The sequence below is a fragment of the Ranitomeya variabilis genome, chromosome 5, assembly GCF_051348905.1.
Source record: "Ranitomeya variabilis isolate aRanVar5 chromosome 5, aRanVar5.hap1, whole genome shotgun sequence".
NCBI classification, from domain to species: Eukaryota; Metazoa; Chordata; class Amphibia; order Anura; family Dendrobatidae; genus Ranitomeya; species Ranitomeya variabilis.
This window is the reverse complement of record NC_135236.1, coordinates 521,437,650-521,463,063: the sequence shown is the minus strand read 5'-3', so window position 1 is coordinate 521,463,063 and position 25,414 is coordinate 521,437,650.

Sequence of the window (25,414 nt, the reverse complement as noted above, 5' to 3'; positions counted from 1 at the left end):
TTTGTAGATTCAGACTCAAAACAGCAAAACCACGAAGGAACACAAATGGAAACATGTGAAACAAACCAGAATATGTTTTATACCTTAGATTCCACAAACTACCTTTTACTCTTATGGCAGATTTACAAACTCTTAACATTATCTCAAGCAGTTTCATAGGGTAGTCAACTGGAATAGATTTCTAACAGTCTTGAAGGAGTTCCCAGAGGTACTGAGCACTTGGATGCTTTGAATCTCCAGTCTAGCTCACCCCTAGCATCTCAATTTGCTTGAGGTTAAGTGACTGGGAGTCCATGTCATCTGATGCAGCACACCATCCCTTTTCTTATTGGTCATGTAGTGCTTACATAGCCTAGAGGTGGGTTTTGCCCTGTTGCAACACAAATTACAGTTTTATTGAGTGTAAAGCAGGTGGGTCAGCATTTTATTGCAGAATGCGGTAGTAGTCATGCTGGCTAAGTGTTCCTTGAATTTGCAATCAATCATCAAAAGTGTCACCAGAAAAACATGCCTACACTATTACACCATCCCCTTCATGCTTCATGGTGAGCACCACAGGAGTAGAAACCATCAGCTCACGCTTTCTCCATCTCACAAAGACATAGCGATTGATTTCAATTTCGCAAATTGTGACTCATCAGAACACAGTCCACTAATCTATTGTCCAGTACTTGTGTTGTTTAGCACACATATGCCTCATCTTCTTGTTTGCAGTGAACAGTAGTAAATTTTAACACAATTTTACCATAAAGGCCCGCTTTTCACAGTCTCCTCTGTGCAGTTGATGTTGAGATGTGTCTGCTGAGGAATGTCTATGCATCATTCATGAGTAGTGTTGAGCGATACTTTCCGATATCGGAAAGTATCGGTATCGGAAAGTATCGGCCGATACCGTCACAGTATCGGAATCCAATCCGATACCGATACCCGATCCCAATGCAAGTCAATGGGACGAAAATATCGGAATTAAAATAAACCCTTTATACACTTGTAGGTTCATTCTACATGAAGGAAAACAACTAAGAATATTGTAGGATGTATTGGGGGACGTGGCGGAGATATTAAAGGGACAGAGGTTTAGCCCAATGTAATAGAATAGCAGGATTTTTTATTTTTTTTTATGAAGTTCGGCGTTAGAAAGAATTTGACTATGTTTTTTTTTTTTTTTTTATGTCAGATATTGATGTTTCACTACTTCCACGCCCTTCACCTTCTCTTTTACTTCTCCCACGCTTTCTTCTTAATTATCCTCATCATCAGCTTCTTTGACATCAACTTCTTCACCTTATTCATCTTCTTCTTCATCTTCTACCTATTATTTTTTGGGTTACATTGTTCATATTCTTTTTATTTTACTATTATCTTCATCATATTCAACTTCTTCATCATATTCTTATTTGTGACAGGCATTCCCGTAGTTGTTATCTATAAAAGTTTGAAGATTACACCTTCCGTTCTGCCTGTCACAAAACAGTTACATTTGTCCGCGTTCAGTTTGGCCTGCAGCATCAGGCTTTATCCAGGGGCACCACGAGGAGGAACGGACTCACCCCCATACACTGCTTAGTCTTCTTCTGCTTATAATTTAGATAATATTTTTTGCTCTGATATTTAGTGTTATGCTTAATGTTCTTCTGCTCTTTGTTCTGCAGCCTCTTGTTCTTCTGCTTCTCGGTCTTCCAGGTCGTCGTCGTCTCCAGGGTCGTCGTCTCCGGGGTCGTCGTCATCGGGGTGGTCTTCAGGGTCGTCGTCTCCGGGGTCGTCGTCATCGGGGTGGTCTTCGGGGTCATCGTCTCCAGGGTCGTCGTCATCACGGTGGTTGTCGTCTCTGGTGTCGTCGTCATCTTAGGGGTGGTCTTCTGGGTCATTGTGTTTAGTCTCTTGAACTTGGAAATGTAGCAGAAGGTACAAGAAGGCTGAGAAAATGCCGAGAACCAGCTGATGGAACTGGAACTCGGATGGCTACCCGAAGGTCCAAGAGCCAATGGAACTACCGAGGACCAGCTGACGTTACTGGAACCCGGTTACTAAGCAGGAGGTACCTGTGCTGAAAGCACTACCAAGGACCACCTGACGTTGGTGGAACTCGGATACCCAGAGGGAGGCACCTAAGCCAAAGGCTCTGCCCGGAATCAGCTGACGGTACTGGAACCAGGATGGGGAGCAGAAGGTACAAGAGCAAAAGACACTGCCGAGAACCAGCTGACGGTTCTGGAACCCGGATGGGTAGCCGAAGGTCCAAGAGCCAATGGAACTACCGAGGACCAGCTGACGTTACTGGAACCCGGTTACTAAGCAGGAGGTACCCGTGCCTGAAAGCACTACCAAGGACCACCTGACGTTGGTGGAACTCGGATACCAAAGGGAGGCACCTAAGCCAAAGGCTCTGCCCGGAACCAGCTGACGGTACTGGAACCAGGATGGGGAGCAGAAGGTACAAGAGCAAGTGTCTGCGTGGCTTTTGCAGGACACGATGCCGGCTGCACAGCAGGGGAACAGCTGGCGGTGCTGGACCCCACTGACACATTGGCGAGGTGTTTTTCTCTGTGCAGCTAGCACATCTGGGCCCCAACTGGCGGTGTGTTAGAGCCCAGGGACAGCAGGAGGAGGAGCAGGAGGAGGAGGAGCAGGGGGAGGGGAGTGTAGGCCGAAGCCTGCACTGGCGGCAGCTTTGGGTCTGTTGTGTCTGCGTGGCTTTTGCAGGACACGTTGCCGGCTACACAGCAGGGGAACAGCTGGCGGTGCTGGACCCCACTGACACATTGGCGAGGTGTTTGGCTCTGTGCAGCCAGCACTTCCGGACAGCAACTAGCGTTGTTGGAGCCCGGGCTCTGCAGGTGGAGCAGAGTGTAGGCCGAAGCCTAATTGAACCGATTTCAAAAGTCACCTTTAACCCCCCCTCAGGGGTTACAAAGTAGAAGAGCCACAGCTTATGCAGCAGCAGTGCTGCGCAAGTCAAAGGTTGCTCTTGTAATTTTTCTCCTTGCACACGCTGAATGGAACACGTATAACATTCAGCCCTTTATACAGTCAAACTGTGTAATGGAGGCGCGAGTTCCCTTTGTAATGAGACGCAGCACAGGTGTCAAGAATCCCACCTTGGTGCTGGGTGCAGCCTCCCGAGCGTTGTTATTTGCTGTACAGGAGTCTGCGCTGTCGTGTTATCCCCTGGCCTAGCGCCGTTAGCGCTGCCCATCTTCTGGCATCATGTAATGTCGGCCGGTGCGGTTCGCGATGACCATGAATCCCAGCCCCGCAGTGTCTTAACATTGTTAAAACACTGCGGGGCTGGGATTCAGGGCCTGGCGCAGCACATATGTTGGCCTCTCACACTCGGGTCCTTACACCCGCTTCAGACTGTGCGGCGTCATCTGATCCCTTATCGCATGCCACGGCCATGAAGCCGCACAGTCCGAAGAAGGCGGAAGGAGAGGAGGGCCAGGCGAACTGATGCACTGATCCTGCCCATGAATCACACCCTCGCAGTCCCAATAAATAAGACACCGAGGGGCGTTGTGTGGGTCAGGGCGGCCGCAGAGGCGCAGCCAGCCAAACAATGATGCCAGAAGACGGGCAGCGCTACCAAGGGGGTTGCAGCGTGTCATTACAAAGGAAAGTCACACCACCGGGACGGTTAAATGGTCACACAGAGGACACATTTCAGACGTGTTTTCAGTTCCACATGTGCGAGGAGAATACGTTTCTGAGCCACCTTGCACACATGCAGCATTACCGCTGTACAAGGTGGCTGGATAACGTAAAAACGCCTGGGGGAGGGGGGACAGGTTCCCTTCAATTTCAGTTCTTGTGTCTGCGTGGCTTTTGCAGGACACGTTGCCGGCTGCACAGCAGGGGAACAGCTGGCGGTGCTGGACCCCACTGACACATTGGCTGGTGTTTTTCTCTGTGCAGCTAGCACATCTGGGCCCCAACTGGCGGTGTGTTAGAGCCCAGGGACAGCAGGAGGAGGAGCAGGAGGAGGAGGAGCAGGGGGAGGGGAGTGTAGGCCGAAGCCTGCACTGGCGGCAGCTTTGGGTCTGTTGTGTCTGCGTGGCTTTTGCAGGACACGTTGCCGGCTACACAGCAGGGGAACAGCTGGCGGTGCTGGACCCCACTGACACATTGGCGAGGTGTTTGGCTCTGTGCAGCCAGCACTTCCGGACAGCAACTAGCGTTGTTGGAGCCCGGGCTCTGCAGGTGGAGCAGAGTGTAGGCCGAAGCCTAATTGAACCGATTTCAAAAGTCACCTTTAACCCCCCCTCAGGGGTTACAAAGTAGAAGAGCCACAGCTTATGCAGCAGCAGTGCTGCGCAAGTCAAAGGTTGCTCTTGTAATTTTTCTCCTTGCACACGCTGAATGGAACACGTATAACATTCAGCCCTTTATACAGTCAAACTGTGTAATGGAGGCGCGAGTTCCCTTTGTAATGAGACGCAGCACAGGTGTCAAGAATCCCACCTTGGTGCTGGGTGCAGCCTCCCGAGCGTTGTTATTTGCTGTACAGGAGTCTGCGCTGTCGTGTTATCCCCTGGCCTAGCGCCGTTAGCGCTGCCCATCTTCTGGCATCATGTAATGTCGGCCGGTGCGGTTCGCGATGACCATGAATCCCAGCCCCGCAGTGTCTTAACATTGTTAAAACACTGCGGGGCTGGGATTCAGGGCCTGGCGCAGCACATATGTTGGCCTCTCACACTCGGGTCCTTACACCCGCTTCAGACTGTGCGGCGTCATCTGATCCCTTATCGCATGCCACGGCCATGAAGCCGCACAGTCCGAAGAAGGCGGAAGGAGAGGAGGGCCAGGCGAACTGATGCACTGATCCTGCCCATGAATCACACCTTCGCAGTCCCAATAAATAAGACACCGAGGGGCGTTGTGTGGGTCAGGGCGCCCGCAGAGGCGCAGCCAGCCAAACAATGATGCCAGAAGACGGGCAGCGCTACCAAGGGGGTTGCAGCGTGTCATTACAAAGGAAAGTCACACCACCGGGACGGTTAAATGGTCACACAGAGGACACATTTCAGACGTGTTTTCAGTTCCACATGTGCGAGGAGAATACGTTTCTGAGCCACCTTGCACACATGCAGCATTACCGCTGTACAAGGTGGCTGGATAACGTAAAAACGCCTGGGGGAGGGGGGACAGGTTCCCTTCAATTTCAGTTCTTGTGTCTGCGTGGCTTTTGCAGGACACGTTGCCGGCTGCACAGCAGGGGAACAGCTGGCGGTGCTGGACCCCACTGACACATTGGCTGGTGTTTTTCTCTGTGCAGCTAGCACATCTGGGCCCCAACTGGCGGTGTGTTAGAGCCCAGGGACAGCAGGAGGAGGAGCAGGAGGAGGAGGAGCAGGGGGAGGGGAGTGTAGGCCGAAGCCTGCACTGGCGGCAGCTTTGGGTCTGTTGTGTCTGCGTGGCTTTTGCAGGACACGTTGCCGGCTACACAGCAGGGGAACAGCTGGCGGTGCTGGACCCCACTGACACATTGGCGAGGTGTTTGGCTCTGTGCAGCCAGCACTTCCGGACAGCAACTAGCGTTGTTGGAGCCCGGGCTCTGCAGGTGGAGCAGAGTGTAGGCCGAAGCCTAATTGAACCGATTTCAAAAGTCACCTTTAACCCCCCCTCAGGGGTTACAAAGTAGAAGAGCCACAGCTTATGCAGCAGCAGTGCTGCGCAAGTCAAAGGTTGCTCTTGTAATTTTTCTCCTTGCACACGCTGAATGGAACACGTATAACATTCAGCCCTTTATACAGTCAAACTGTGTAATGGAGGCGCGAGTTCCCTTTGTAATGAGACGCAGCACAGGTGTCAAGAATCCCACCTTGGTGCTGGGTGCAGCCTCCCGAGCGTTGTTATTTGCTGTACAGGAGTCTGCGCTGTCGTGTTATCCCCTGGCCTAGCGCCGTTAGCGCTGCCCATCTTCTGGCATCATGTAATGTCGGCCGGTGCGGTTCGCGATGACCATGAATCCCAGCCCCGCAGTGTCTTAACATTGTTAAAACACTGCGGGGCTGGGATTCAGGGCCTGGCGCAGCACATATGTTGGCCTCTCACACTCGGGTCCTTACACCCGCTTCAGACTGTGCGGCGTCATCTGATCCCTTATCGCATGCCACGGCCATGAAGCCGCACAGTCCGAAGAAGGCAGAAGGAGAGGAGGGCCAGGCGAACTGATGCACTGATCCTGCCCATGAATCACACCCTCGCAGTCCCAATAAATAAGACACCGAGGGGCGTTGTGTGGGTCAGGGCGCCCGCAGAGGCGCAGCCAGCCAAACAATGATGCCAGAAGACGGGCAGCGCTACCAAGGGGGTTGCAGCGTGTCATTACAAAGGAAAGTCACACCACCGGGACGGTTAAATGGTCACACAGAGGACACATTTCAGACGTGTTTTCAGTTCCACATGTGCGAGGAGAATACGTTTCTGAGCCACCTTGCACACATGCAGCATTACCGCTGTACAAGGTGGCTGGATAACGTAAAAACGCCTGGGGGAGGGGGGACAGGTTCCCTTCAATTTCAGTTCTTGTGTCTGCGTGGCTTTTGCAGGACACGTTGCCGGCTGCACAGCAGGGGAACAGCTGGCGGTGCTGGACCCCACTGACACATTGGCTGGTGTTTTTCTCTGTGCAGCTAGCACATCTGGGCCCCAACTGGCGGTGTGTTAGAGCCCAGGGACAGCAGGAGGAGGAGCAGGAGGAGGAGGAGCAGGGGGAGGGGAGTGTAGGCCGAAGCCTGCACTGGCGGCAGCTTTGGGTCTGTTGTGTCTGCGTGGCTTTTGCAGGACACGTTGCCGGCTACACAGCAGGGGAACAGCTGGCGGTGCTGGACCCCACTGACACATTGGCGAGGTGTTTGGCTCTGTGCAGCCAGCACTTCCGGACAGCAACTAGCGTTGTTGGAGCCCGGGCTCTGCAGGTGGAGCAGAGTGTAGGCCGAAGCCTAATTGAACCGATTTCAAAAGTCACCTTTAACCCCCCCTCAGGGGTTACAAAGTAGAAGAGCCACAGCTTATGCAGCAGCAGTGCTGCGCAAGTCAAAGGTTGCTCTTGTAATTTTTCTCCTTGCACACGCTGAATGGAACACGTATAACATTCAGCCCTTTATACAGTCAAACTGTGTAATGGAGGCGCGAGTTCCCTTTGTAATGAGACGCAGCACAGGTGTCAAGAATCCCACCTTGGTGCTGGGTGCAGCCTCCCGAGCGTTGTTATTTGCTGTACAGGAGTCTGCGCTGTCGTGTTATCCCCTGGCCTAGCGCCGTTAGCGCTGCCCATCTTCTGGCATCATGTAATGTCGGCCGGTGCGGTTCGCGATGACCATGAATCCCAGCCCCGCAGTGTCTTAACATTGTTAAAACACTGCGGGGCTGGGATTCAGGGCCTGGCGCAGCACATATGTTGGCCTCTCACACTCGGGTCCTTACACCCGCTTCAGACTGTGCGGCGTCATCTGATCCCTTATCGCATGCCACGGCCATGAAGCCGCACAGTCCGAAGAAGGCGGAAGGAGAGGAGGGACAGGCGAACTGATGCACTGATCCTGCCCATGAATCACACCCTCGCAGTCCCAATAAATAAGACACCGAGGGGCGTTGTGTGGGTCAGGGCGCCCGCAGAGGCGCAGCCAGCCAAACAATGATGCCAGAAGACGGGCAGCGCTACCAAGGGGGTTGCAGCGTGTCATTACAAAGGAAAGTCACACCACCGGGACGGTTAAATGGTCACACAGAGGACACATTTCAGACGTGTTTTCAGTTCCACATGTGCGAGGAGAATACGTTTCTGAGCCACCTTGCACACATGCAGCATTACCGCTGTACAAGGTGGCTGGATAACGTAAAAACGCCTGGGGGAGGGGGGACAGGTTCCCTTCAATTTCAGTTCTTGTGTCTGCGTGGCTTTTGCAGGACACGTTGCCGGCTGCACAGCAGGGGAACAGCTGGCGGTGCTGGACCCCACTGACACATTGGCTGGTGTTTTTCTCTGTGCAGCTAGCACATCTGGGCCCCAACTGGCGGTGTGTTAGAGCCCAGGGACAGCAGGAGGAGGAGCAGGAGGAGGAGGAGCAGGGGGAGGGGAGTGTAGGCCGAAGCCTGCACTGGCGGCAGCTTTGGGTCTGTTGTGTCTGCGTGGCTTTTGCAGGACACGTTGCCGGCTACACAGCAGGGGAACAGCTGGCGGTGCTGGACCCCACTGACACATTGGCGAGGTGTTTGGCTCTGTGCAGCCAGCACTTCCGGACAGCAACTAGCGTTGTTGGAGCCCGGGCTCTGCAGGTGGAGCAGAGTGTAGGCCGAAGCCTAATTGAACCGATTTCAAAAGTCACCTTTAACCCCCCCTCAGGGGTTACAAAGTAGAAGAGCCACAGCTTATGCAGCAGCAGTGCTGCGCAAGTCAAAGGTTGCTCTTGTAATTTTTCTCCTTGCACACGCTGAATGGAACACGTATAACATTCAGCCCTTTATACAGTCAAACTGTGTAATGGAGGCGCGAGTTCCCTTTGTAATGAGACGCAGCACAGGTGTCAAGAATCTCACCTTGGTGCTGGGTGCAGCCTCCCGAGCGTTGTTATTTGCTGTACAGGAGTCTGCGCTGTCGTGTTATCCCCTGGCCTAGCGCCGTTAGCGCTGCCCATCTTCTGGCATCATGTAATGTCGGCCGGTGCGGTTCGCGATGACCATGAATCCCAGCCCCGCAGTGTCTTAACATTGTTAAAACACTGCGGGGCTGGGATTCAGGGCCTGGCGCAGCACATATGTTGGCCTCTCACACTCGGGTCCTTACACCCGCTTCAGACTGTGCGGCGTCATCTGATCCCTTATCGCATGCCACGGCCATGAAGCCGCACAGTCCGAAGAAGGCGGAAGGAGAGGAGGGACAGGCGAACTGATGCACTGATCCTGCCCATGAATCACACCCTCGCAGTCCCAATAAATAAGACACCGAGGGGCGTTGTGTGGGTCAGGGCGCCCGCAGAGGCGCAGCCAGCCAAACAATGATGCCAGAAGACGGGCAGCGCTACCAAGGGGGTTGCAGCGTGTCATTACAAAGGAAAGTCACACCACCGGGACGGTTAAATGGTCACACAGAGGACACATTTCAGACGTGTTTTCAGTTCCACATGTGCGAGGAGAATACGTTTCTGAGCCACCTTGCACACATGCAGCATTACCGCTGTACAAGGTGGCTGGATAACGTAAAAACGCCTGGGGGAGGGGGGACAGGTTCCCTTCAATTTCAGTTCTTGTGTCTGCGTGGCTTTTGCAGGACACGTTGCCGGCTGCACAGCAGGGGAACAGCTGGCGGTGCTGGACCCCACTGACACATTGGCTGGTGTTTTTCTCTGTGCAGCTAGCACATCTGGGCCCCAACTGGCGGTGTGTTAGAGCCCAGGGACAGCAGGAGGAGGAGCAGGAGGAGGAGGAGCAGGGGGAGGGGAGTGTAGGCCGAAGCCTGCACTGGCGGCAGCTTTGGGTCTGTTGTGTCTGCATGGCTTTTGCAGGACACGTTGCCGGCTACACAGCAGGGGAACAGCTGGCGGTGCTGGACCCCACTGACACATTGGCGAGGTGTTTTTCTCTGTGCAGCTAGCACATCTGGGCCCCAACTGGCGGTGTTAGAGCCCAGGGTCAGCAGGAGGAGCAGGGGGAGCGGAGTGTAGGCCGAAGCCTGCACTGGAGCAAGTTGAAAGGAAACCTTTAACCCCCCCCCCCAGGCGTTTGTAGCTGGAAGAGCCATCGTGTACAGCACTAATGCTGGAAAAGGTAAACTTAGCTCTTTTAATTATGGTCCTTGCAGATGCTGAACCTAACACTTATGAAATGTGTCCCCTCACAGCGTTCAACCGTCCGGTCGGTGGAACTTTCCTTTGTCATGTGACGCAGCACAGCCGTCATTTTTACCCCCTTGTCGCCGTGCGCCGCCTCCTCAGCGTTGTTTGAATCTGTCCCGGAGCCTGCGCTGTTAGGTTACCCCTTGGCCATGCACACATTTTGCGCTGCCCGTCTTCTGACATCATTTGCTGTCAGGCTGGCTGCGCCTGTGCGGGTGCGCTGTCCGAGATTCAGCCTCGCGGTGTCGTCTAATGTAATCCCACCGCGGGCCTGGGATCCGTGTCCATGCGCAGTGCATATCCTCGCCTCTCACTCCCCTCCCTACGGCTTCTAAAGACTGTGCGGTGTCACGGCCGTGGCATGCTATTAGGGACCAGCTGACACCGAACAGTCTTTAGAAGCCGTAGGGAGGGGAGTGAGAGGCGAGGATATGCACTGCGCATGGACACGGATCCCAGGCCCGCGGTGGGATTACATTAGACGACACCGCGAGGCTGAATCTCGGACAGCGCACCCGCACAGGCGCAGCCAGCCTGACAGCAAATGATGTCAGAAGACGGGCAGCGCAAAATGTGTGCATGGCCAAGGGGTAACCTAACAGCGCAGGCTCCGGGACAGATTCAAACAACGCTGAGGAGGCGGCGCACGGCGACAAGGGGGTAAAAATGACGGCTGTGCTGCGTCACATGACAAAGGAAAGTTCCACCTACCGGACGGTTGAACGCTGTGAGGGGACACATTTCATAAGTGTTAGGTTCAGCATATGCAAGGAGCACCACGAAAAGAGGCACTTTTTCCCTTTGCATCATTACTGCTGCACAAGGTGGCTCCTTCAGTAACAAACGCATGGGGGGGGGGGACAGGTTCCCTTAAATTTAACTTGTTGTGCCTGCGTGGTGGTCGCAGTACACGTTGCCGTATACACAGCAGGGGAACAGCTGGCGGTGCTGAACCCCACTAACACATAGGCGAGGTGTTTGGCTCTGTGCGTACAGCACTTCTGGACGGCAACTGGCGGTGTTGGAGCCCAGGGACAGGTGGAGGAGGAGGAGGTTGGAGGAGGTAGGAGGGATTGCCACACACACAGCAGGGGAACAGCTGACGTTACTGAACCCCAATAACAGAGGAGGGACTGTTGACTGTGCGTACAGCACTTCTGGACGGCAACTGGCGGTGTTGGAGCCCAGGGACAGGTGGAGGAGGAGGAGGTTGGAGGAGGTTGGAGGAGGTAGGAGGGATTGCCACACACACAGCAGGGGAACAGCTGACGTTACTGAACCCCAATAACAGAGGAGGGACTGTTGACTGTGCGTACAGCACTTCTGGACGGCAACTGGCGGTGTTGGAGCCCAGGGACAGGTGGAGGAGGAGGAGGTTGGAGGAGGTAGGAGGGATTGCCACACACACAGCAGGGGAACAGCTGACGTTACTGAACCCCAATAACAGAGGAGCGACTGTTGACTGTGCGTACAGCACTTCTGGACGGCAACTGGCGGTGTTGGAGCCCAGGGACAGGTGGAGGAGGAGGAGGTTGGAGGAGGTAGGAGGGATTGCCACACACACAGCAGGGGAACAGCTGACGTTACTGAACCCCAATAACAGAGGAGGGACTGTTGACTGTGCGTACAGCACTTCTGGACGGCAACTGGCGGTGTTGGAGCCCAGGGACAGGTGGAGGAGGAGGAGGTTGGAGGAGGTTGGAGGAGGTAGGAGGGATTGCCACACACACAGCAGGGGAACAGCTGACGTTACTGAACCCCAATAACAGAGGAGGGACTGTTGACTGTGCGTACAGCACTTCTGGACGGCAACTGGCGGTGTTGGAGCCCAGGGACAGGTGGAGGAGGAGGTTGGAGGAGGTAGGAGGGATTGCCACACACACACAGCAGGGGAACAGCTGACGTTACTGAACCCCAATAACAGAGGAGGGACTGTTGACTGTGCGTACAGCACTTCTGGACGGCAACTGGCGGTGTTGGAGCCCAGGGACAGGTGGAGGAGGAGGAGGTTGGAGGAGGTTGGAGGAGGTAGGAGGGATTGCCACACACACAGCAGGGGAACAGCTGACGTTACTGAACCCCAATAACAGAGGAGGGACTGTTGACTGTGCGTACAGCACTTCTGGACGGCAACTGGCGGTGTTGGAGCCCAGGGACAGGTGGAGGAGGAGGAGGTTGGAGGAGGTAGGAGGGATTGCCACACACACACAGCAGGGGAACAGCTGACGTTACTGAACCCCAATAACAGAGGAGGGACTGTTGACTGTGCGTACAGCACTTCTGGACGGCAACTGGCGGTGTTGGAGCCCAGGGACAGGTGGAGGAGGAGGAGGTTGGAGGAGGTAGGAGGGATTGCCACACACACAGCAGGGGAACAGCTGACGTTACTGAACCCCAATAACAGAGGAGGGACTGTTGACTGTGCGTACAGCACTTCTGGACGGCAACTGGCGGTGTTGGAGCCCAGGGACAGGTGGAGGAGGAGGAGGTTGGAGGAGGTTGGAGGAGGTAGGAGGGATTGCCACACACACAGCAGGGGAACAGCTGACGTTACTGAACCCCAATAACAGAGGAGGGACTGTTGACTGTGCGTACAGCACTTCTGGACGGCAACTGGCGGTGTTGGAGCCCAGGGACAGGTGGAGGAGGAGGAGGTTGGAGGAGGTTGGAGGAGGTAGGAGGGATTGCCACACACACAGCAGGGGAACAGCTGACGTTACTGAACCCCAATAACAGAGGAGGGACTGTTGACTGTGCGTACAGCACTTCTGGACGGCAACTGGCGGTGTTGGAGCCCAGGGACAGGTGGAGGAGGAGGAGGTTGGAGGAGGTAGGAGGGATTGCCACACACACAGCAGGGGAACAGCTGACGTTACTGAACCCCAATAACAGAGGAGCGACTGTTGACTGTGCGTACAGCACTTCTGGACGGCAACTGGCGGTGTTGGAGCCCAGGGACAGGTGGAGGAGGAGGAGGTTGGAGGAGGTAGGAGGGATTGCCACACACACAGCAGGGGAACAGCTGACGTTACTGAACCCCAATAACAGAGGAGGGACTGTTGACTGTGCGTACAGCACTTCTGGACGGCAACTGGCGGTGTTGGAGCCCAGGGACAGGTGGAGGAGGAGGAGGTTGGAGGAGGTTGGAGGAGGTAGGAGGGATTGCCACACACACAGCAGGGGAACAGCTGACGTTACTGAACCCCAATAACAGAGGAGGGACTGTTGACTGTGCGTACAGCACTTCTGGACGGCAACTGGCGGTGTTGGAGCCCAGGGACAGGTGGAGGAGGAGGAGGTTGGAGGAGGTTGGAGGAGGTAGGAGGGATTGCCACACACACACAGCAGGGGAACAGCTGACGTTACTGAACCCCAATAACAGAGGAGGGACTGTTGACTGTGCGTACAGCACTTCTGGACGGCAACTGGCGGTGTTGGAGCCCAGGGACAGGTGGAGGAGGAGGAGGTTGGAGGAGGTTGGAGGAGGTAGGAGGGATTGCCACACACACAGCAGGGGAACAGCTGACGTTACTGAACCCCAATAACAGAGGAGGGACTGTTGACTGTGCGTACAGCACTTCTGGACGGCAACTGGCGGTGTTGGAGCCCAGGGACAGGTGGAGGAGGAGGAGGTTGGAGGAGGTAGGAGGGATTGCCACACACACAGCAGGGGAACAGCTGACGTTACTGAACCCCAATAACAGAGGAGGGACTGTTGACTGTGCGTACAGCACTTCTGGACGGCAACTGGCGGTGTTGGAGCCCAGGGACAGGTGGAGGAGGAGGAGGTTGGAGGAGGTTGGAGGAGGTAGGAGGGATTGCCACACACACAGCAGGGGAACAGCTGACGTTACTGAACCCCAATAACAGAGGAGGGACTGTTGACTGTGCGTACAGCACTTCTGGACGGCAACTGGCGGTGTTGGAGCCCAGGGACAGGTGGAGGAGGAGGAGGTTGGAGGAGGTTGGAGGAGGTAGGAGGGATTGCCACACACACAGCAGGGGAACAGCTGACGTTACTGAACCCCAATAACAGAGGAGGGACTGTTGACTGTGCGTACAGCACTTCTGGACGGCAACTGGCGGTGTTGGAGCCCAGGGACAGGTGGAGGAGGAGGAGGTTGGAGGAGGTTGGAGGAGGTAGGAGGGATTGCCACACACACAGCAGGGGAACAGCTGACGTTACTGAACCCCAATAACAGAGGAGGGACTGTTGACTGTGCGTACAGCACTTCTGGACGGCAACTGGCGGTGTTGGAGCCCAGGGACAGGTGGAGGAGGAGGAGGTTGGAGGAGGTAGGAGGGATTGCCACACACACAGCAGGGGAACAGCTGATGTTACTGAACCCCAATAACAGAGGAGCGACTGTTGACTGTGCGTACAGCACTTCTGGACGGCAACTAGCGGTGTTGGAGCCCAGGGGCAGGTGGAAAAGCAGAGGAACACAATGTAGGCCGAAGCCTGAGAAAGTCGAAAGGGAACCTTTAACCCCCCCCCCAAGGCGTTTGTAGCTGAAAGAGCCAGCTTGTGCAGCACAAAAGATGCAAAAGGAAAAGGTGGCTCTTTTCATCATGCTCCTTGCAAACACAGAACTAAACACTTATAAAATGTGTCCCCTGAAGCCGTGAAACCGTCCCGGAGGTGGGACTTTCCTTCGTAATATGACGCAGCACAGCCATCATTACTACCCCCCCGCCGCCGTGCCCCGGCTCCTCAGCGTTGTTTGATTCCGTCCCGGAGCCTGCGCTGTTATGTTATCCCGTGGCCAGGCACACTTAGCGCTGCCCATCTTCTGACATCATTTGGTGTCAGGCTGGCTGCGCCTGTGCGGCCGCGCTGGCCGAGAGCCCGCCTCGCAGTGTCTTCTGATGTAATCCCACTGGGGGCCTGGGATCCATGGCCATGCGCAGTGCATATCCTCGCCTCTCACTCCCCTCCCTACGGCTTCTTTTTCAGACTGTGCGGTGTCACGGCCGTGGCATGCTATTAGGGACCAGCTGACACCGAACAGTCTGAAGAAGCCATAGGGAGATGAGTGAGAGGTGGAGGTTCAGATATGCACTGCGCATGTCCATAGATCCCAGGCCCCCAGTGGGATTAAATCAGAAGACACTGCGAGGCGGGCTCTCGGCCAGCGTGGCCGCACAGGCGCAGCCAGCCTGACACCAAATGATGCCAGAAGACGGGCAGCGCTAAGTGTGCCTGGCCACGGGATAACATAACAGCGCAGGCTCCGGGACGGAATCAAACAACGCTGAGGAGCCGGGGCGCGGCGCCGGGGGGGTAGGAATGACGGCTGTGCTGCGTCATATTACGAAGGAAAGTCCCACCTCCGGGACGGTTTTACGGTATCAGTGGACACATTTTATAAGTGTTAAGTTTTGCGTGTGCAAGGAGCAAAACCAAAATAGCTACCTTTTTCCTTGTGCAGCATTACTGCTGCACAAGGTGGCTCTTTCAGTAACAAACGCCTTGGGGGGGGGGGGACAGATTCCCTTACATTTCAGTTGTTGTGTCAGCGTGGCGGTCGCATGACACATTGCCGGCTACACAGCTGGGGATCAGCTGACGTTACTGAAACCCAATAACACTGGGTCGTATGTTTTGACTGTGCAGACGGCACGTCTGAGCCTCAACTGGCGGTGTTGGAGCCCAGGAATTTAAGTTCAGGTGGTAGAAAGATGAACACAACAGGAGACCTGGATAACGTATACAGTGACCTAATTATTTAATCAGGAGGAGGAGTGGCAAATTCCTGCGAGATCCAGGCCTTGTTCATTTTCAGAAAAGTAAGCCGGTCAACGTTATCGGAGGATAGTCGCATGCGACGGTCAGTTAGTACACCACCTGCAGCACTAAAGACACGTTCCGATAATACACTGGCCGCAGGGCAAGACAGCACCTCCAATGCATACTGGCTTAGCTCTGGCCATGTATCCAGCTTTGAGACCCAAAACTTGAAAGGGGAAGAGCCGTCTGGGAGTACAGCAAGAGGGCAAGACATGTAGTCTGTCACCATCTGACGGAACCGTTGCCTCCTGCTGACTGGAGCCGTCTGTGATGGTGTAGACTTTTGTGGGGGGCACACAAAACTGTGCCACAGTTGGGCCATACTGGTCTTGCCTTGGGCAGAGGCACTGCTTCTGCTCCCTCTTTGTGCAGAGCCTCCACCACTGCCTGGACGCACTGAGCTGCTTTGGAATGCAGTAGCAGCACTTCTCTCAGTTGGAATGGAGAAGATGATGGAACTGACCAGTGTGTCTTGGTACTCCCGCATTTTTCGCTCCCGGTTCAACGGTGTGATGAGGCTTTCTACGTTGTCCCGGTAGCGAGGATCGAGGAGGGTGAACACCCAATAATCAGACATGTTGAGAATGTGGTCGATGCGGCGGTCGTTTCTCAGGCACTGCAGCATGTAATCCACCATGTGCTGCAGACTGCCAACTGCCCAAGAAACGCTGTCCCCAGCTGGAGGCGTGATCTCTGCCCGCTCGTCATCACCCCACCCTCGCTGTACACACTGAGTACTGGACAATTGTGTAACTCCCTCCTCTGGACGGATGTCTTCCTCCTCCATTGACTCCTCCTCATCCTCCTCACAAACTGTCCCCTGCCTACGCGTTTGTGAGGAACCACGTGGCGCTGACTGTCCAGAAGATGATGGAAGTGGTGAATCCTCATCCTCCACCTCTTCCACAACATCATCCCTTAGCGCTTGCAGTGATTTTTCAAGCAGGCAGATAAGGGGGACAGTCATGCTGACTAGTGCATCATCTGCACTCGCCATCTGCGTGGAATAATCAAAGGGACGCAAAACCTGGCAGACATCCTTCATAGTGGCCCACTCTGTGGTTGTGAAGTCTGTACGGCGCTGACTGCGACTTTTTTGCGCCTGATACAGCTGGTACTCCATTACAGCTTGCTGCTGCTCACACAACCGCTCCAACATATGTAACGTGGAATTCCACCTGGTAGGTAGGTCACATATGATGCGATGTTCCGGCAGGCGGTGTCGGCGCTGCAGAGCCGCAATGCGCGCTTTTGCCGTGCTGGAACGCCGCAAGTGAGCACACTCTAGGCGGACCTTGTGCAGCAGTGCATCAAGATCCGGATAGTCCCTCAAAAAACTCTGCACGACCAAATTGAGCACATGTGCCAGACATGGGATGTGAGTGAGGTTGCCGAGGCCCAGGGCTGCCACCAGATTTCGGCCATTATCACACACTACCATGCCTGGCTGGAGATTCGCTGGCTCAAACCACACATCGCTCTCCTGCTTGATGGCATTCCAGAGCTCCTGCGCTGTGTGGCTACGATTCCCCAAAAAAATTAATTTCAAGACGGCCTGTTGACGTTTGGCCACGGCTGTGCTCATGTCGGTCGTAACAGGTACACGTTCATCACGGGTCCATGTGGAGGTGGACTGTGACGGCTCCTGCAGCGATGATTCTGAGGAACTGGTGTAAGAGGAGGAGTCAATGCGTACAGAATGGATTCCTGCAATCCTTGGAGTGGGCAGGACACGTCCTGCGCCACTCGCACGGTCTGTACCCGGCTCAACTACATTAACCCAATGGGCAGTGAGGGAAAGGTATCGCCCCTGTCCATGTTGACTGGTCCACGCATCGGTGGTGAGGTGGACCTTGCTACTGACGGCGTTCAGTAGCGCGTGTTTTATGTGTCCCTCCACATGCTTGTGCAGGGCAGGGACGGCTTGCCTGCTAAAGTAAAAGCGGCTGGGCACATTGTACTGTGGGACTGCCAATGACATCAAGTCACGGAAGCTGTCAGTCTCCACCAGCCTGAATGACAGCATTTCCAGTGACAGAAGTTTGGCAATGCCTGCAGTCAGAGCCTGTGCTCGTGGGTGGTTTGACGAGAAAGGCCGCCTTTTCTCCCATGCCTGTACTACCGATGGCTGTAGACTGGGCTGGGAGTGTGTGGATGACTGGGAAAGTGGTGCTGCGGGTGGAATGACAGCGGGTCTCTGGACAACAGGGCCAGAGGTTCTTCCACGGCGATCCTGGGAGGAAGCCGAACCAGCTGCGTGTGAGCTAGAGGAAGAGGCAACACGAGCTGAAGAGGTGGTAGCTGCCGCTGTTGGTTGGCCTAGCTCTTCAGTGTGTTTGTCTAACTCCGCCGGGTGCCTGTTGCGCACATGTTTCCACATGTTGGAGGTATTGAGGTTGGCGACTTTTTGACCTCTTTTGATTTTTTGATGACACACCTTGCATCTGACATAGCAAATGTCATCTGCAACTGGGTCAAAAAAGGACCAGGCACTGCAAGTCTTGGGAGCCCCCCTTTTGACTTTTGGAAGAGACATGCTCCTTACGGGTGTCAAAGCGGAGGCTGCAGGATCCGCAGTCTTCCCCCTCCCTCTCCCTCTTTGGGCCGTACGGGGAATCTCTTCCTCAGAGCTGCTCCCACCACCTTCCTGTCCCTGACGCCAAGATGGGTCAAGGACCTCATCATCTACACTACCCTCTGCCCCCAACTGCTCCTCCTGGGTAGTCTCAGCAGCAGAGCACGCACCAGTAAGTGGCACCTGAGTGTCATCATCAGCTGATGCGGCCTGCGAGGTGGTGACCGGAGCCACTGGCCCACCCGCCTCTTCAGAGGAAGACAGAAAAAGCGGTTGGGCATCACTGCACCCTGCCTCTTCTTCCATTTCTCCAATGCTGCTTGGCTGGCCCCCTGTTTCCAAGCCAAGAGATGATTCAGAGAACAGAAGTAGAGACTGCTCCTGTCCTGGGATCTCTGTCTGCCTGGGCAATTTTGCAGGTGGTGAAGAGACAGATGGCTGCTCTCCAGTGCTCTGTGTCTGAGAGGATGTGGCACTAATGGAAGTTGATGCATTAGCTGCCATCCATCCCACAACGGCTTCAATTTGGTCTTCACGCAGCAGCGGTGTACGGCGCTCGGCGACAAAGCTGCGCATGAACGACTGTTCCCTTGTGAAAGTGGGTGCTGATGACTCACCGGTGCCCGCAGCAGGCACAGAATCCCCACGTCCCCTCCCTGCTCCGCGCCCACGCCCACGTGCCTTACTCACTGCCTTCTTCATCTTGGTTGACTGATAAAGATAAGCAGAAAAGTACTAACGGCTTTGTGTGCTTATTCCTGAGCAACTCCTCCTAACAGGTATAAGACACACTAATTTTCTAAAGTGTGGACTAGACTTGAATATGAGCTAATGTGGCCTACACAAATGTAAAGTGGTGTGTAACTGGTGTGTTTGGTGAACTTTATTATTTATTTATTTTTTTGGGGCTGAACTGACAACGGATAGAGCTGCAATCACACGGAGACCGTGCAGACAGCCGTAAACGGCGCTGCAAGGCCCAAAAACCCTCCTCTACTTTATCCTATGTAGTGTTTTTCCACAAATTAGCTGGAGACGGGTGGAAAGACACTAATAGGATTTTTTAAAATAAATTAGCAGCAGACTACACTACTTTGAAAAAAAAGAAAATTGATTTGGCGGTATGACGCAGTGAAAAACCCTGAGCTGCAGACAACCAGGCTACGGCTGCTCACAGACTACAGGGCGAGCTGCAGTCACACGGAGACCGTGCAGACAGCCGTAAACGGCGCTGCAAGGCCCAAAAACCCTCCTCTACTTTATCCTATGTAGTGTTTTTCCACAAATTAGCTGGAGACGGGTGGAAAGACACTAATAGGATTTTTTAAAATAAATTAGCAGCAGACTACACTACTTTGAAAAAAAAGAAAATTGATTTGGCGGTATGACGCAGTGAAAAACCCTGAGCTGGAGACAACCAGGCTATAGCTGCTCACAGATTACAGGGCGAGCTGCAGTCACACGGAGACCGTGCAGACAGCCGTAAACGGCGCTGCAAGGCCCAAAAACCCTCCTCTACTTTATCCTATGTAGTGTTTTTCCACAAATTAGCTGGAGACGGGTGGAAAGACACTAATAGGAATTTTTGGAAAAAATGTGCAGCAGCCTGCACTACTTCAAAAAAAAAAAAAAAAAGGACAGTATGAGGCAATGAACCACCCTCCCTGAACTGAATACAACCAGCTATGGATGGCCTATGTGGCTGCACTCAGACTAGAGAGTGGGCTGCACTCACACACACACACACAGAGAGACCTTGCAGATCGCTGTGAAAACAGCGCTACAAGGCAAAAGGAAGGTGAATAGTAGGTGAACACAGCGGTTGCTAAATTAGCCTTTGGAAAGCACAAAGAAGCAAATCGCTATCTCTAAACTGTCCCTCAGTCAGCAAACAGCGTCCTGTCACTAACTGAATTCACAGCAGAGTGATCGCAAAATGGCGCCAGCGACTTTTAAACTGCATCATGACATCATTTCAGCAGCCAATCACAGCCATGCCAGTAGTTTCATGCCCTCCATGCTGAACAGGATGTGCCCACACTTGAAATCATTCTCATTGGCTGAATTTCTGCATTTTGAATCTGGGAACTTCCGATTCCGGTATCCGATACGCGGCAAGTATCGGAATCCCGGTATCGGAATTCCGATACCGCTAGTATCGGCCGATACCCGATACTTGCGGTATCGGAATGCTCAACACTATTCATGAGGGCTGTTAGCTGAGATGTTGTCAAAAAAGCATTTTATTTACAGACTAGCGAGTGTACAGTGGCTTGCGAACGAATTCAACCCCTTGGCTAATTTTCTATTTTGTTACATTACAACCTGTTTTTAAATATTTGTTTAATATGATTTGCGTGTGATGCATCAGCAGCTAAATAAATAGTCTACGTTGGTGTAGTTAAATTAGTTAAGTATAGGCATAAATTAAATTTATGGGATTAACCCCTTAACGACCGCCAATACGCCTTTTAACGGCGGCCGCTAAGGGTACTTAAACCACAGCGCCGTTAATTAACGGCGCTGTGGAAAAAGTGAATAGCGCCCCCCAGAGTCGGATTTTCTCTGGGGTCTCGGTTGCCGAGGGTAGCCGAGACCCCAGAGAACATGATTTGGGGGTTTTTTACCGACCCCCGAGTTGCGATCGCCGGTAATTAACCGTTTACCGGCGGTCACAACAAAAAAAAAAAACGCGATGTGCCGTTTAATTTCTCTGTCCTCCGATGTGATCGCACATCGGAGGACAAAGAAATAGGGTCCCCGATGGCCCCCAATAGCCCCCCGATACTTACCTACCTCCCCCGGTGCTCCTCGTGGGTCCCCATGGGCGCCGCCATCTTTTTTTCCGGGAAAAAATGGCGGGCGCACGCGCAGTACGCCCGCCGCCCGGCACCCGGAAGATCTTTGGGGTCTCGGCTGCCGGGGGTAGCCGAGACCCCAAATAACATGATCGGGGTCGGTTTGCACCGACCCCTGTTTTGCGATCGCCGGTAATTAACAGTTTACCGGCGACCGCAAAAAAAAAAAAAAAAAAGCGATCTGTATTTCTCTGTCCTCTGATGTGATCACACATCAGAGGACAGAGAAATAGGGGGATTCGGGGACCCTAACATACTCACCCGGTGTCCCTGGGTCCTCGTCTGTCTTCTCCTGCCAGCCGGCTTTTTCCTTATGGCGGGCGCATGCGCAGTGCGCCCGCCATCTGCTGCCATCTGCCGGCCGGCAGGAGAAGACGAGTTGGGGCTAAAATTAGGGTTAGGGTTAGGGTTAGGGTTAGAGTTAGGGTTAGAGTTAGGGTTAGAGTTAGAGTTAGGGTTAGGGTTAGGGTTAGAGTTAGAGTTAGGGTTAGGGCTAGGGTTAGGGCTAGAGTTAGGGTTAGGGCTAGGGTTAGGGTTGGGGCTAAATTTAGGGTTAGGGCTAGGGTTAGGGTTAGGCTACTTTCACACTAGCGTTTTTTGGCTTCCGTCGCAATGCGTCGGAGAAAAAACGCATCCTGCAAAAGTGCTTGCAGGATGCGTTTTTTCTCCATTGGCTTGCATTAGCGACGCATTGCGACGGATTGCCACATGTCGCATCCGTCGTGCGACGGATGCGTCGTGCTTTGGCGGACCGTCGGCACAAAAAAAGCTACATGTAACTTTTTTGTGCGACGTGTCCGCCATTTCCGACCGCGCATGCGCGGCCGGAACTCCGCCCCCGCCTCCCCTCACAATGGGGCAGCGGATGCGTTGAAAAAACAGCATCCGCTGCACCCGTTGTGCGGCGCTTACAACGCTAGCGTCGGTACGTCGGCCCGGCACACTGCGATGGGCCGAGTACGACGCTAGTGTGAAAGTAGCCTTAGGCTTCTATCACACTTGCGTCGGTACGGGGCGGTCGCAATGCGTCGGCCCGACGTACCGACGCACGTTGTGAAAATTGTGCACAACGTGGGCAGCAGATGCAGTTTTTCAACGCATCCGCTGCCCAGTCTATGTCCTGGGGAGGAGGGGGCAGAGTTACGGCCACGCATGCACGGAAATGGCGGACGCGACGTACAAAAAAAAGGTTACATTGAACTTTTTTTTGTGACGACGGGGCTAAAGTTATGGTTAGGGTTGGGGCTAAAGTTAGGGTTAGGGTTGGGGCTAAAGTTAGGGTTAGAGTTGGGATTAGGGTTTGGATTAGGGTTGGGATTAGGGTTACGTTTGGGATTAGGGTTAGGGGTGTGTTGGATTTAGGGTTTTGATTAGGGTTATGGTTAGGGTTGAGATTAGGGCTGTTTTGGGGTTAGGGTTGTGATTATCGTTAGGGTTGTGATTAGGATTATGGATCGGGTTAAGATTAGGGTTAGGGGTGTGTTGGAGTTAGGGTTGGAGTTATAATTTGGGGGTTTCCACTGTTTAGGTACATCAGGGGGGTCTCCAAACACGACAGCCAATTTTGCGCTAAAAAAGTCAAATGGTGCTCCCTCCCTTCTGAGCTCTGCCGTGCGCCCAAACAGTGGTTTACCCCCACATATGGGGCATCAGCGTACTCGGGATAAATTGGACAACAACTTTTGGGGTCCAATTTCTCCTGTTACCCTTGTGAAAATAAAAACTTGGGGGCTAAAAATCTTTTTTGTGGGAAAAAAAAATATTTTTTATTTTCACTACTATGCATTATAAACTTCTGTGAAGCACTTGGGCATTCAAAGTTCTCACCACATATCTAGATAAGTTCCTTAGGGGGTCTAGTTTCCAAAATTTGGTCACTTGTGGGGGGTTTCTACTGTTTAGGTACATCAGGGGCTCTGCAAACGCAACATAACACCCACACATAATTCTATCAAAGTCTGAATTCCAAAATGGCGCTCCTTCTCTTCCGAGCTCTGCCGTGCGCCCAAACAGTGGTTTACCCCCACATATTGGGTACCAGCATACTCAGGACAAATTGGACAACAACTTTTGGGGTCCAATTTCTCTTGTTACCCTTGTGAAAATAAAAATTTGGGGGCTAAAAAAATCTTTATTGTTAAAAAAAATATATTTTTTATTTTCACTACTATGCATTATAAACTTCTGTGAAGCACTTGGGCATTCAAAGTTCTCACCACATATCTAGATAAGTTCCTTATGGGGTCTAGTTTCTAAAATTTGGTCACTTGTGGGGGGTTTCTACTGTTTAGGTACATCAGGGGCTCTGCAAACGCAACATGACACCCACAGACAATTCTATCAAAGTCTGAATTCCAAAATGGCGCTCCTTCTCTTCCGAGCTCTGCCGTGCGCTTAAACAGTGGTTTACTCCCACATATTGAGTACCAGCATACTCAGGACAAATTGGACAACAACTTTTGGGGTCCAATTTCTCTTGTTACCCTTGTGAAAATAAAAACTTGGGGGCTAAAAAATCTTTATTGTTAAAAAAAAATATTTTTTATTTTCACGACTCTGCATTATAAACTTCTGTGATGCACTTGGGCATTCAAAGTTCTCACTACACATCTAGATAAGTTCCATGGGGGGTCTAGTTTCCAAAATGGGGTCACTTTTGGGGGGTTTCTACTGTTTAGGCACATCAGGGGCTCTCCAAACGCGACATGGCGTCCGATCTCAATTCCAGTCAATTTTGCATTGAAAAGTCAAATGGCGCTCCTTTGCTTCCGAGCTCAGCCATGCACCCAAACAGTGGTTTACCCCCACATACGGGGTGTCGGCGTATTCAAGACAAATTGTATAACAACTTCTGGTGTCCATTTTCTCCTGTTACCCTTGGTAAAATAAAAATTTGGAGGCAAAAATCATTTTTGTAGAAAAAATGCGATTTTTTTATTTTCACGGCTCTACGTTATAAACTTCTGTGAAGCACCTGGGGGTTTAAAGTGCTCACCACACATCTAGATAAGTTCCTTAAGGGGTCTAGTTTCCAAAATGGTGTCATTTGTGGGGGGTCTCCACTGTTTAGGCACATCAGCGGCTCTCCAAACGTGACATGGCGTCCGATCTCAATTCCAGCCAATTCTACATTGAAAAAGTAAAACGACACTCCTTCTCTTCCAAGCTCTGCGGTGCGCCCAAACAGTGGTTTACCCCCACATATGGGGTATTGACGTACTCAGGAGAAATTGCACAACAACTTTTGTGGTCTAATTTCTCCTGTTACCCTTGTGAAAATAAAAATTTGTTGGCAAAAAGATCATTTTTGTAGAAAAAATGCGATTTTTTATTTTCACGGCTTTACGTTATAAACTTCTGTGAAGCACTTGGGGGTTCAAAGTGCTCACCGAATATCTAGATAAGTTCCTTAAGGGGTCTAGTTTCCAAAATGGTATCACTTGTGGGGGGTTTCCACTGTTTAGGCACATCAGGGGCTCTCCAAACGCGACATGGCATCCAATCTCAATTCCAGCCAATTCTGCATTGAAAAAGTCAAACGGTGCTCCTTCACTTCCAAGCTCTGCGGTGCGCCCAAACAGTGGTTTACCCCCACATATGGGGTATTGACGTACTCAGGAGAAATTGCACAACAACTTTTGTGGTCTAATTTCTCCTGTTACCCTTGTGAAAATAAGAATTTGTGGGGGAAAAAAATCATTTTTGTGAAAACAAATGCGATTTTTTATTTTCACGGCTCTACGTTATAAACTTCTGTGAAGCACTTGGGGGTTCAAAGTGCTCACCACACATCTAGATAAGTTCCTTAAGGGGTCTAGTTTCCAAAACGGTATTACTTGTGGGGGGTTTCCACTGTTTAGGCACATTAGGGGCTCCCGAAACGCGACATGGCGTCTGATCTCAATTCCAGCCAATTCTGCATTGAAACAGTCAAACGGTGCTCCTTCACTTCCAAGCTCTGCGGTGCGCCCAAACAGTGGTTTACCTCCACATATGGGGTATCGGCGTACTCAGGAAAAATTGCACAACAAAATTTGTGGTTAAATTTCTGTTTTTACACTTGTGAAAATTAAAAAAAATGGTTCTGAAGTAAAATGTTTGCAAAAAAAAGTTAAATGTTCATTTTTTTCTTCCACATTGTTTCAGTTCCTGTGAAGTACGTAAAGGGTTAATAAACTTCTTGAATGTGGTTTTGAGCAGCTTGAGGGGTGCAGTTTTTAGAATGGTGTCACACTTGGTTATTTTCTATCATATAGACCCCTCAAAATGACTTCAAATGAGATGTGGTCCCTAAAAAAAAATGGTGTTGTAAAAATGAGAAATTGCTGGTCAACTTTTAACCCTTATAACTCCCTAA